The sequence below is a fragment of the Quercus robur genome, chromosome 4, assembly GCF_932294415.1.
Source record: "Quercus robur chromosome 4, dhQueRobu3.1, whole genome shotgun sequence".
Lineage (NCBI taxonomy): Eukaryota > Viridiplantae > Streptophyta > Magnoliopsida > Fagales > Fagaceae > Quercus > Quercus robur.
The window spans coordinates 27,927,596-27,936,898 of NC_065537.1; the positions used below are offsets into that span (position 1 = coordinate 27,927,596).

Below are 9,303 nucleotides of genomic sequence, written 5' to 3' on the forward strand. Positions count from 1 at the left end.
TGAGCGGTCGCAATACTCCTGACACAATTTTCTAGTTGTACACAGGGAAGGGAGAATATATAGTCAAGTCAGGGTATCATGTGGCTAGGAATCTTAAACAAGAGGAAGATATGAGGGGGGCGAGCTCTCAGACAGGGGTGCATTCTATGGTATGGACCAAAATATGGCATTCACACATCCCAAATAAGATTAAGGTATTTGGGTGGCGTGCGTGTCATGAAATCCTGCCTACTCGAGAGAATTTGGTTCGACAACAAGTTCTAGATGATGATACTTGCGAGTTATGCATGAGAACAAAAGAAACAGAAATTCATGCACTTTGGGAATGTAGTGTAGCTAGTGGGGTTTGGGCGGAGAGTACACGAAGGGTGCAGAAAAGTATGGGTGGACAATCTGATGTTTTGCAGCTTACTATGGAGTTATTGCATAAGCTAACGCAAGAGGAGTTTGAATTATTTCTTGTCCAAGCTTGGTTGATTTGGAACCAAAGGAACTCTGTTACATATGGAGGAAGTATACAGGATCCGACTCGGCTGGTGCGAAGAGCAGTGGAACTGTTAGATGAATTTAAGGCTGCACATCAACTTTTAGCAGTCCAGATGATAACAAGAAGAAATGCAACCTGGACAAAACCACCGGAGAATTGGTACAAACTTAACTTCAATGCGGTGACCTTCAAGGACATTAACGCATCAGGTGTGGGAGCGGTAATACCGAATGCGAGGGGGGAAGTAATGGCGGCCTTGGCTACGAAAGGTCCACCGGTGCATGACAGTGAGGAGGTTGAGGTGTTAGCATGCCGGAAATCGCTTGAGTTCGCAGTGGACGCCGGTTTCGCGGAGTAGGTGCTGGAAGGAGACAACGTAACAGTGATGAGGAATTTAGAAGCTTCAAGGGATACTCTGTCTCGCCTGGGTCATTTATATGGAGATGTCCAATGCCTCATGTCGGGGCTAGATGTTGTATTGGTCACTTGTGTAAGTAGAATAGCAAACTCAGTTGCTCACTCCTTGGCTAAATTTGCTAGAGGAATTGAGGATGAATGTATTTGGTTGGAGGAATCCCCCCCACCAGCGTTGGATGCTCTGTATTTTGATTCCTTATAATGAAATTTCACTGGCTTTGCTTTCAAAAAAAAAAAAACTCAAATTACAAGGAAAATAAAAAAGAAAAAACATGTCTCTCAGTTGCTAAGAGAGTACGTCATTCCTACTTCACTTAGGCTGTAGAAGTTTCATCCCTTTCCTAAGAAGAGTTTTGTTTAGTGTTCTCTAGGAGGATCACGTATTCTCCTGGAGCTAGCGGTTGTTTTGTTTTTTGTGGGGTCTTTGGGAAATAGTCTTAATTCTCTCCTTAGGATCAGTAAGTACTTCCATTGACTGATAATGGACGAATAGACAATGAATTGGTGCAACCTATCGCTATCTGAGAAAGAACAGATGGGATTCATCTTACCGAAAGATCATAGAAAAGGTGAGTTTGTTATTGTGGCAAAATTTTTAACCTCTCATTTTCTACAAATGGAGGCAGTTGCACGGACTTTTAAACAATTGTGGTGGAGGGGGAACGGATTTAGGGTCTTTAACCAAGGTAACAACATCGTCCTATTTGTCTTTGACAACTTAATGGAGGTGGACAAGATTCTCAAGAGCCAACCGTGGAGTTTTGATAAGCACTTGATCCTCATGCAACATTATTCCAATGATGTTCCGGTCATAGAGCTGGTTTTCGAAAAGGTCCCTTTTTGGGTGCAAGTTCATGACCTTCCCAATAGTTTCATGACAAGGAAAGTGGTCGAGAGTTTATGTGAGGTAGTAGGGGAAGTCCAGAAAACAGATGGAGTAGTGGATGAGGACGGCGGTTGTTTCTTACATGTCAAGGTGGTGGTTGATACTACACTCCCTTTATGTCGTGGAAGGGGTAACCACTTTACCTAATGGAAGCAAAAGTTAGGTCAAGTTCAAGTATGAACGACTTCCGAGCATCTACTATTGGTGTGGTCATTTGGATCACAACAACAAGGACTACAAGCTTTGGATTCAGAGTAATGGCACGCTTACTTCTGAGCAGCAACAATTTGGTCCAAATCTTAGAGTGCCTCCTTATCGTTCTATAGGGAGAGATGTTATTTATGTACCAGGCTATTACGAGGAAAGGAAACGTAGTATGCAGGCTGAAAAACGAGCTGAGATGGCAACTCAAGCAAAGATCAGAATGGACTTAACCATCGTGCAACCTGGGATGCCATGTTCCAATATGGAAGTGGAAGGGCTAAGGCAGGGTGAGTCCAATGGCACAGATGAAGGGGTGAGTGCACATGAGTAACCATTCAATGCATACATTACAAACGTTACTCATGGTGATGATATTGATAGCCTGTCCAATCCGCAAGTTTTGAAACACAATAATGACACGACATCATTGTCACCGCTGGAGGGTGTTGATTCCAAATTAATGGAGTCAAATTTGGAAAGCATGAAATACTGCATTAAAGAGCCCGATGTGGCAAGGTCTGGTAGTGATAAGGGGAGTTTGGAGGAATTTAATGTGGAGTCAAATGCTGGGGATCTTGGAAGTAATGATTCATTCGTTAAGCCAGCCCCCATTTAATGCAAAGCAATTTCAAATGAAAAAACCCCACAAGCGCCAACTCAAGTCACGGAATCACAAAAGCCTAGGGTTTTAATCCAATCATCACAACCAACGGCTGAGATTGTAGAGCAGCCAACTAATGTCAGAACTTGGAAATGTATCCTACGCCAACCTAGCCCTAAAGAAGCAAGGGTCCAATTTGAGCTAGAGAGGAAAAGGAAACAAAGTACCATTAATGTGATCTCTTCAGAATTTTTACACAAATGCATACATGTCTCTCAACAAGTTCAATACTCAAACAAACTAGTGGTGGAGGCTATTGAGCAGCCCCACCAAGAGCCATGAGTTTCTTAGTGTGGAATTGTCACAGGCTTGGGAACCTGGTGATAGAGAAGGAGCTTTGGGATTTAATCCGAGCAAGGCTAAAAACAATAAAACACAAGTTGAATTTCGATCATTGTTCCTAGAATTCACAGAGGGAGAGGACTGGTTCTTTTTTGGAAGGAGTTAATGGGTTTGAGAATGGAGACATCTTCAAAAAGTCACATTAATTGTATCATTGGAGGAGGCAGTGAAGGAGCATGGAGGTTTACTGGCTTCTATGGTGAGCCAACCACGCATAAACGACATGAATCATGGTCTCTACTCCGCCAATTAAACAATCAATTTGATCTTCCTTGGTTATGTGCAGGTGACTTTAACGAAATAGTGAGGGGGTCCGAGAAAAAAGGTGGGTCAAGTAGAAGTCATGCCCAGATGCAATTGTTTAGGGATGCCATTGACGAATGTGGCTCTCTTGATATGGGGTAAAAGGGAAATCCTTTTATGTGGAAGAAATTCTATCAAAGTGGGCAAACCAATTGGGAGAGGTTGGACAGGAGTTTAGCAAACAATGAGTGGCTTGTGCAGTTTGAAGGATCCTCGGTGCATCACTTGACATGTAGCACTTTGAACCCTCTCCCATTCTAATCCTACCTGAAATTTTGGATCCAGCAAACCTAGAGAAGCCCTTCTACTTTGAAGAAATGTGGGTGGGCAATAAGGGTTGTACAAACACTATTAAGGCTGAATAGGGTAAATGGGGTTTTGCTCAAGATGGTTCAGGTATTGTGTCAAAGATTGAACATTGTGGGAAGGCTTTGAAGCAATGTAGCAGTCGACATTTTGGGTGCATTAGAAAGGAATTGAAACTATAGCAGAAGCTCTTAGCTAAGGCAGAACCGAATGCACTCACTTCAGGGATTAATTTTCAGGTAAGGCAACTCAAATGTGAAGTCAATGATCTACTTGACAAGGAAACAAGAATGTGGTTTCAAAGATCCCAGGCATTATGGGCAATTCATGGGGATAAAAACTTGAAATATTTCCATAGTCACAATGGTTTCGAAAAAATAAGATTGAAGGCATAAGGGATGAGGTGGGTCAGTGGAGATCGGATCCAAAAATTGTAGCTTCTGTGATGTTGGAGTTTTACAAGAACCTATTCTCATCTTCTAATTCTGTTCAACCCGACTTGGCTTTGGATTCAATTCAAACCACAGTGACCGAAGACATGAATAGGCAATTGTTGGCAGAATTTTTAGAAGGTGAAGTTATGTTGGCGCTCAATCAGATGGTTCCACTAAAGGCACCTGGACCAGATGGCATGCCACCCCTCTTTTTTCAACACTATTAGGACTTGGTGGGTAAGGAAATCACTACTTCTGTCCTATCTTTTTTAAATTCAACTTCTCTATCCGTGCATCTAAACCATACATTCATCACCTTGATTCCAAAGGTTAAAAATCCCGAACTTGTATCTGAATTTCGTCCCATAAGTTTATGTAATGTATAGTATAAAATCTTCTCAAAGGTCCTTGCAAACAGGTTGAAAAAGATCCTCCCTCAAATCATCACCGAGCACCAAAGTGCTTTTACAAAAGATAGGCTCATTTCAGGCAATATTCTTTTGGTATTCGAGTCTCTTCTTTGTTTGAAAAATCACAAATTTGCCAAGGAGGGGTATATGACACTTAAGTTAGATATGAGCAAAGCCTATAACCATGTGGAGTGGCCCTTTTTAGAGTGTAATGAGAAAAATGGGGTTTAATGAAAGATGGATCACACTTATGATGCTTTTTGTGTCAACGGTTTTTTATTCTATACTCATCAATGGTGCGCCAAATGGGTTCATTAGACCAACAAGGGGGATAAGGCAAGGAGACCCCCTATCACCATTCCCATTCCTTTTATGCACCGAAGGGCTTCATGGGCTAATCACCCAATCGGCCTTGAGAGGAGATATCCATGGCTTCTCACTTAGCAAAAGAAGTCCTTCACTAACCCACGTTTTTTTTGCAGATGATAGCTTATTGTTTTCCAGGTCTAAAGTGGAAGAATGCCAAAATATTTTGGAGATCCTTCATATTTATGAGAGGAGCTCAGGTCAACAAATCAACAAGGCCAAAACACCCATCTTCCTTAGCAAGTCTACTAGTGAAGAAGAAAAATTGTTGATCAAAGACACCTTGGGAGTGGTGGAGATCCAAAACTATGAGGTATATTTGGGATTGCCCTCTCTTGTGGGGAAAAATAAGAAGCAAGCTTCAATTATATCAAGGAGCAGGTTTGGAGGAAGCTTCAAGGGTGGGAAGAAAAATTGCTATCTCAAGCGGGTAGAGAAGTGCTCATCAAAGCGGTGGTCTAAGCTATACCTACCTATACAATGAATTGCTTCAAACTCCCCATTGGTTTGTGCAATGAGATCGAAGGTCTAATCCACAAATTTTGGTGGGGACAACGAGGAGATCGTAGGAAATTCACTAGGTTAGATGGGAGGAATTATGTAAACCAAAGAATGAAGGAGGTATGGATTTCAAAAACTTGGCTTTATTCGATGATGCTCTATTAGCAAAGGAAGCATGGAGATTATTCCAAAACAAAACCTCACTTTTCCACAGGGTGTTCAAGTCCAAATTTTTCCCTCATTGTTCTTTCATGGAGGCAGCAGACTCACCAACAGCTTCTTATGGATGGCGAAGCATTTTAAAAGGAGGGAAGTGCTTAAGGAGGGCATGAGATGGAGGGTGGGGGATGGAACTTCAATCTAGAATTGGATAGACCCCTGTCTGCCCTCAGAGTTTTTGCCTTTTGCCTCCTCACCTGTGGCACAAGTTTTTGAGGAAGCCAAGGTAGTGTCCCTCATTGACCCAGACACCAAAGAGTGGCACTCGGCCACTATACAATCCATTTTTTCTCCCCGAGATGCTGAGCTGATTCAGTCCATTCCTTCGAGCTCTATTCCTATGGCAAAAAAGCTAGTGTGGCCTTACTCTTCAACAGGTGTTTACACAGCCAAGTCAGGATATCAGTTCCTATGTAAATCGCAAAATTTTGAGGACAATGATTATCACCCCATTGAGACAAATTTATGGAAGAAGGTTTGGGGTTTACAAGTACAGCCAAAAGTTAGAAATTTATTTTGGCGAGCCATCAAAGATTCAATCCATTCAAAAGTTAACCTCAAGCGGCGTATGATTATTCCTGAGGATTTGTGCGATCACTACAAAAGCTCACTTGAAGACAAGTTGCATGCACTCTAGGCTTGTCCACTTCTCGAACCAGTGTGGACCAACGATCCGTGTTGGAATTTTACAGTATCCCAACCATTCACGACCTTCAGGGACCTAGTTGAGCATTCAATAGAAGCAGGGGTGGATTTGAATTACTTTGCCAACGTAGTCTGGATGATCTGGCATCGTAGGAATGCTCTTTAGACTAAAGACAAACCATTTCCAATTTTGCGGGTTCTTCAAAATGCATGGTCTGCATAAGCCTCTTATGCACGATCAATTCCTCTAAAACCTCCAGACCAAGGCAATCTTGTTCCTTAACACACGGGGTGGACTCCTCTGAACAATAACATGTTCAAGGTAAACTTCGACGGGGCTATATTTAGAGAGGAGCAGAAGGCAGGTGTTGGAGTAATTATAAGGGATGAGCAAGGTAGGGTTGTAGCATTCATGGTAGATAATTTTTCACTGCCCTTTTCTGTTGATGCAGTGGAAGCTTTTGCAATCAAGGAAGCACTTAAGTTCGCTCAAGAGCTTGGTCTATCAACCATTGTTCTCGAAGGTGACTCAAAGCACACTATTGATTCTCTGATGTGCGAGGACGTATCCTTAGTAGACATAGGGCATCTCATAGAAGAGGCAAAGATGTATGGATGCTAGTTCGATGTAATAGAGTATAGGCATGTTAAGAAGGAAGGAAATAAGGCAGCCCACAACATTGCTAGACATGCAAGACATGTTAGCAAGTTTTCGGTGTGGATGGAGGATGTTCCCCACATCTCTTTTCTGTAATTCAAACTGATTCAGCTTTCATCAATTAAAATTACAGTGTTCTTTCTCAAAAAAAATAAAAATAAAATAAATAAATACAAGGAAAATTAAAACATATTTTTATCTTCTTGTTTTTATTATTTTATGCAATGCAACACTGAGAACACATGCTGGAACTTTTATTATGAATGATGCACAACACGTTTCTGAAGACTAGATTATTACTGTTAACAGTTGGAGAGGACAGAGCTTAAAGGCTGTAATTTGTAAACTTGGCTTCGGGGCTACTGTTTTTGAAATCTGGAATTCAGGAATGCTGTGTTGCTTCAAGGTTTTCCTAGTTTTGAATAGTGTTGTTACTTCCATTAAGAAGGTGAAAATGAGAACTGAGTGTAAATGGTCATTCCCTTGCATTGAAAGGGTCATGCAATTCCCTTGCAAAGAAATTTATTTGTTAATAGGGACTATCTATAGACTTTCTTAGGTCTTGTAGGTCCTCTATTTAGCCTAATGAGCAAGTGTTTTGTTTTGTGTTTGCTATCATATCTGCTTGTTGTATTATGGGGTTTGAATCTTATGCGATTCTGTCTATTTCTAATGCTAAAAATACTCCTCCAGTGTACCCAGTGGGACCTATCTTAAACTTGAAGAGCGACGATAGTCATGTGGGGTCCAATGGATCAGACGATCAAAGAATTGATGATATCATGAAGTGGCTTGATAATCAACCTCCATTATCTGTGGTGTTCTTGTGTTTTTGGATGACAATCAAGTGAGGGAGATCGCACAAGCTCTTGATTGAGGTGGGTTTCGATTTTTATGGTCCCTGCGCCGACCCCCTCTAAAAGGTAAGATTGCACTTCCCACTAATTATGAGAATTTGGAGGAAGTCTTGCCAGAAGGATTTTTGGATCGGAAGGCTGGGATTGGAAAGGTCATTGGTTGGGCAGCACAAGTGGCAATCTTATCACATGCTGCAATTGGAGGGTTTGTGTCTCATTGTGGGTGGAATTCTATATTGGAGAGCCTCTAGTTTGGTGTGCCAATTGCTGCTTGGCCACTTTACGCTGAACAACAGTTGAATGCCTTCGAGATGGTGAAGGAGTTGAATTTAGCTATGGAGATCATATTGGATTCTAGGAGAGATTTTATGATTGATAATCAAATAAATGTGGCCTCAAAGGATGTTGAGAATGGAATAAGGCAACTAATGGAGAGTGACAACTTGATTAGGAAAAGGGTGAAGGAGATGACTGAAAGAAGTAGGATGGCCTTGATGGATGGTGGGTCTTCTCACTTTTCATTGGGACAATTAATTGATGATGTTATAGATAATATGCCATGAGCTAATTGTACTTTAAGGTGTGTGTGTTTTCTTAAGGCTTTTTTTTTTTTTTTTTTTTTTTTTAATTTATTTATTATTATTTTTTTTAGTTTTTAAATCATTTCATTTCATTTATTTTTGGGCAAATTAAACTTTTCATCTTAAATTATCACTTCGATTTCGATTACACTTAACCCTTGAACATCGAGATGCAAGTTTGAACCTTCGAAATTGTAATTATGTTTTAGTGTTCCCCTATTATTTGTTTTGGTGTTAAGTTTGACAAAACTCAGCATTGAAGTGTCAATTTATCCATTTCTACAAAACAAACTTAATATTAATGAGTAAATTGGTCTTTTAATACTAAATTATATTAGAATTAATAGAAAAATAGATAGTAGGAGGTTAAGTGTAATGTATAAATTATAATTGGAATTGGAGTAGGGGGTTATTGTGTGCGGTTCAGTAGTTCAGGGAGTAAAGTGTAATTCAGGTAATGGTTTAGGGTAGACGAGTGTAATTGCCCTTCTCTATTTATTTTTATTTTTTTTCCTTTTAGTCTTAGCCTGATCTATCCTTATCAAAGGAGTCTGTAATAATTTCATTATCTCTTTCTTAAATAAATTTTGGAGCCAAAAAAAGATATTTCTAAATCATAAAATATTTTTTTGTATTTTTATTTTGTTATGTGGGCTTCCTACATATTTCTATAAAGAATTAGATTACTAATATATATACCAATACACGTACATCATCGATGCAAATGTATGAGTTTATTAAAAACAATATGGGTTAATTTCAGTTTACCCACTTGTTAGGTCCATTTTAATAGGCACATGTGGTTTGGAAGTAATCACTTTACTCGTATGAGGTAGTCTTTTGTAAGCCCTCTATGTAACCCACATCTCCCCTCTTCGTTGGAAAAACACTTTTAAAACATAAACATAAAATAAAATGGATCAAAAGGCACTCATGAGAAACTTTGCCTCGTATTCAATTTGACCCCCACACATAGTTCAATGACAAGAAAAGGAGAGAAAGTAAAGAGAAAAAGAAACAAACAAC

At 40.1% G+C, this 9,303-nt stretch overlaps 1 pseudogene; it reads left to right on the top strand.

The window, feature by feature from the left end:
- The first annotated feature begins 872 nt into the window (after nt 1–872).
- On the top strand, nt 873–8,259 carry LOC126721680 (putative UDP-glucose flavonoid 3-O-glucosyltransferase 3; annotated as a pseudogene).
- The last annotated feature ends 1,044 nt before the right edge of the window (nt 8,260–9,303 follow it).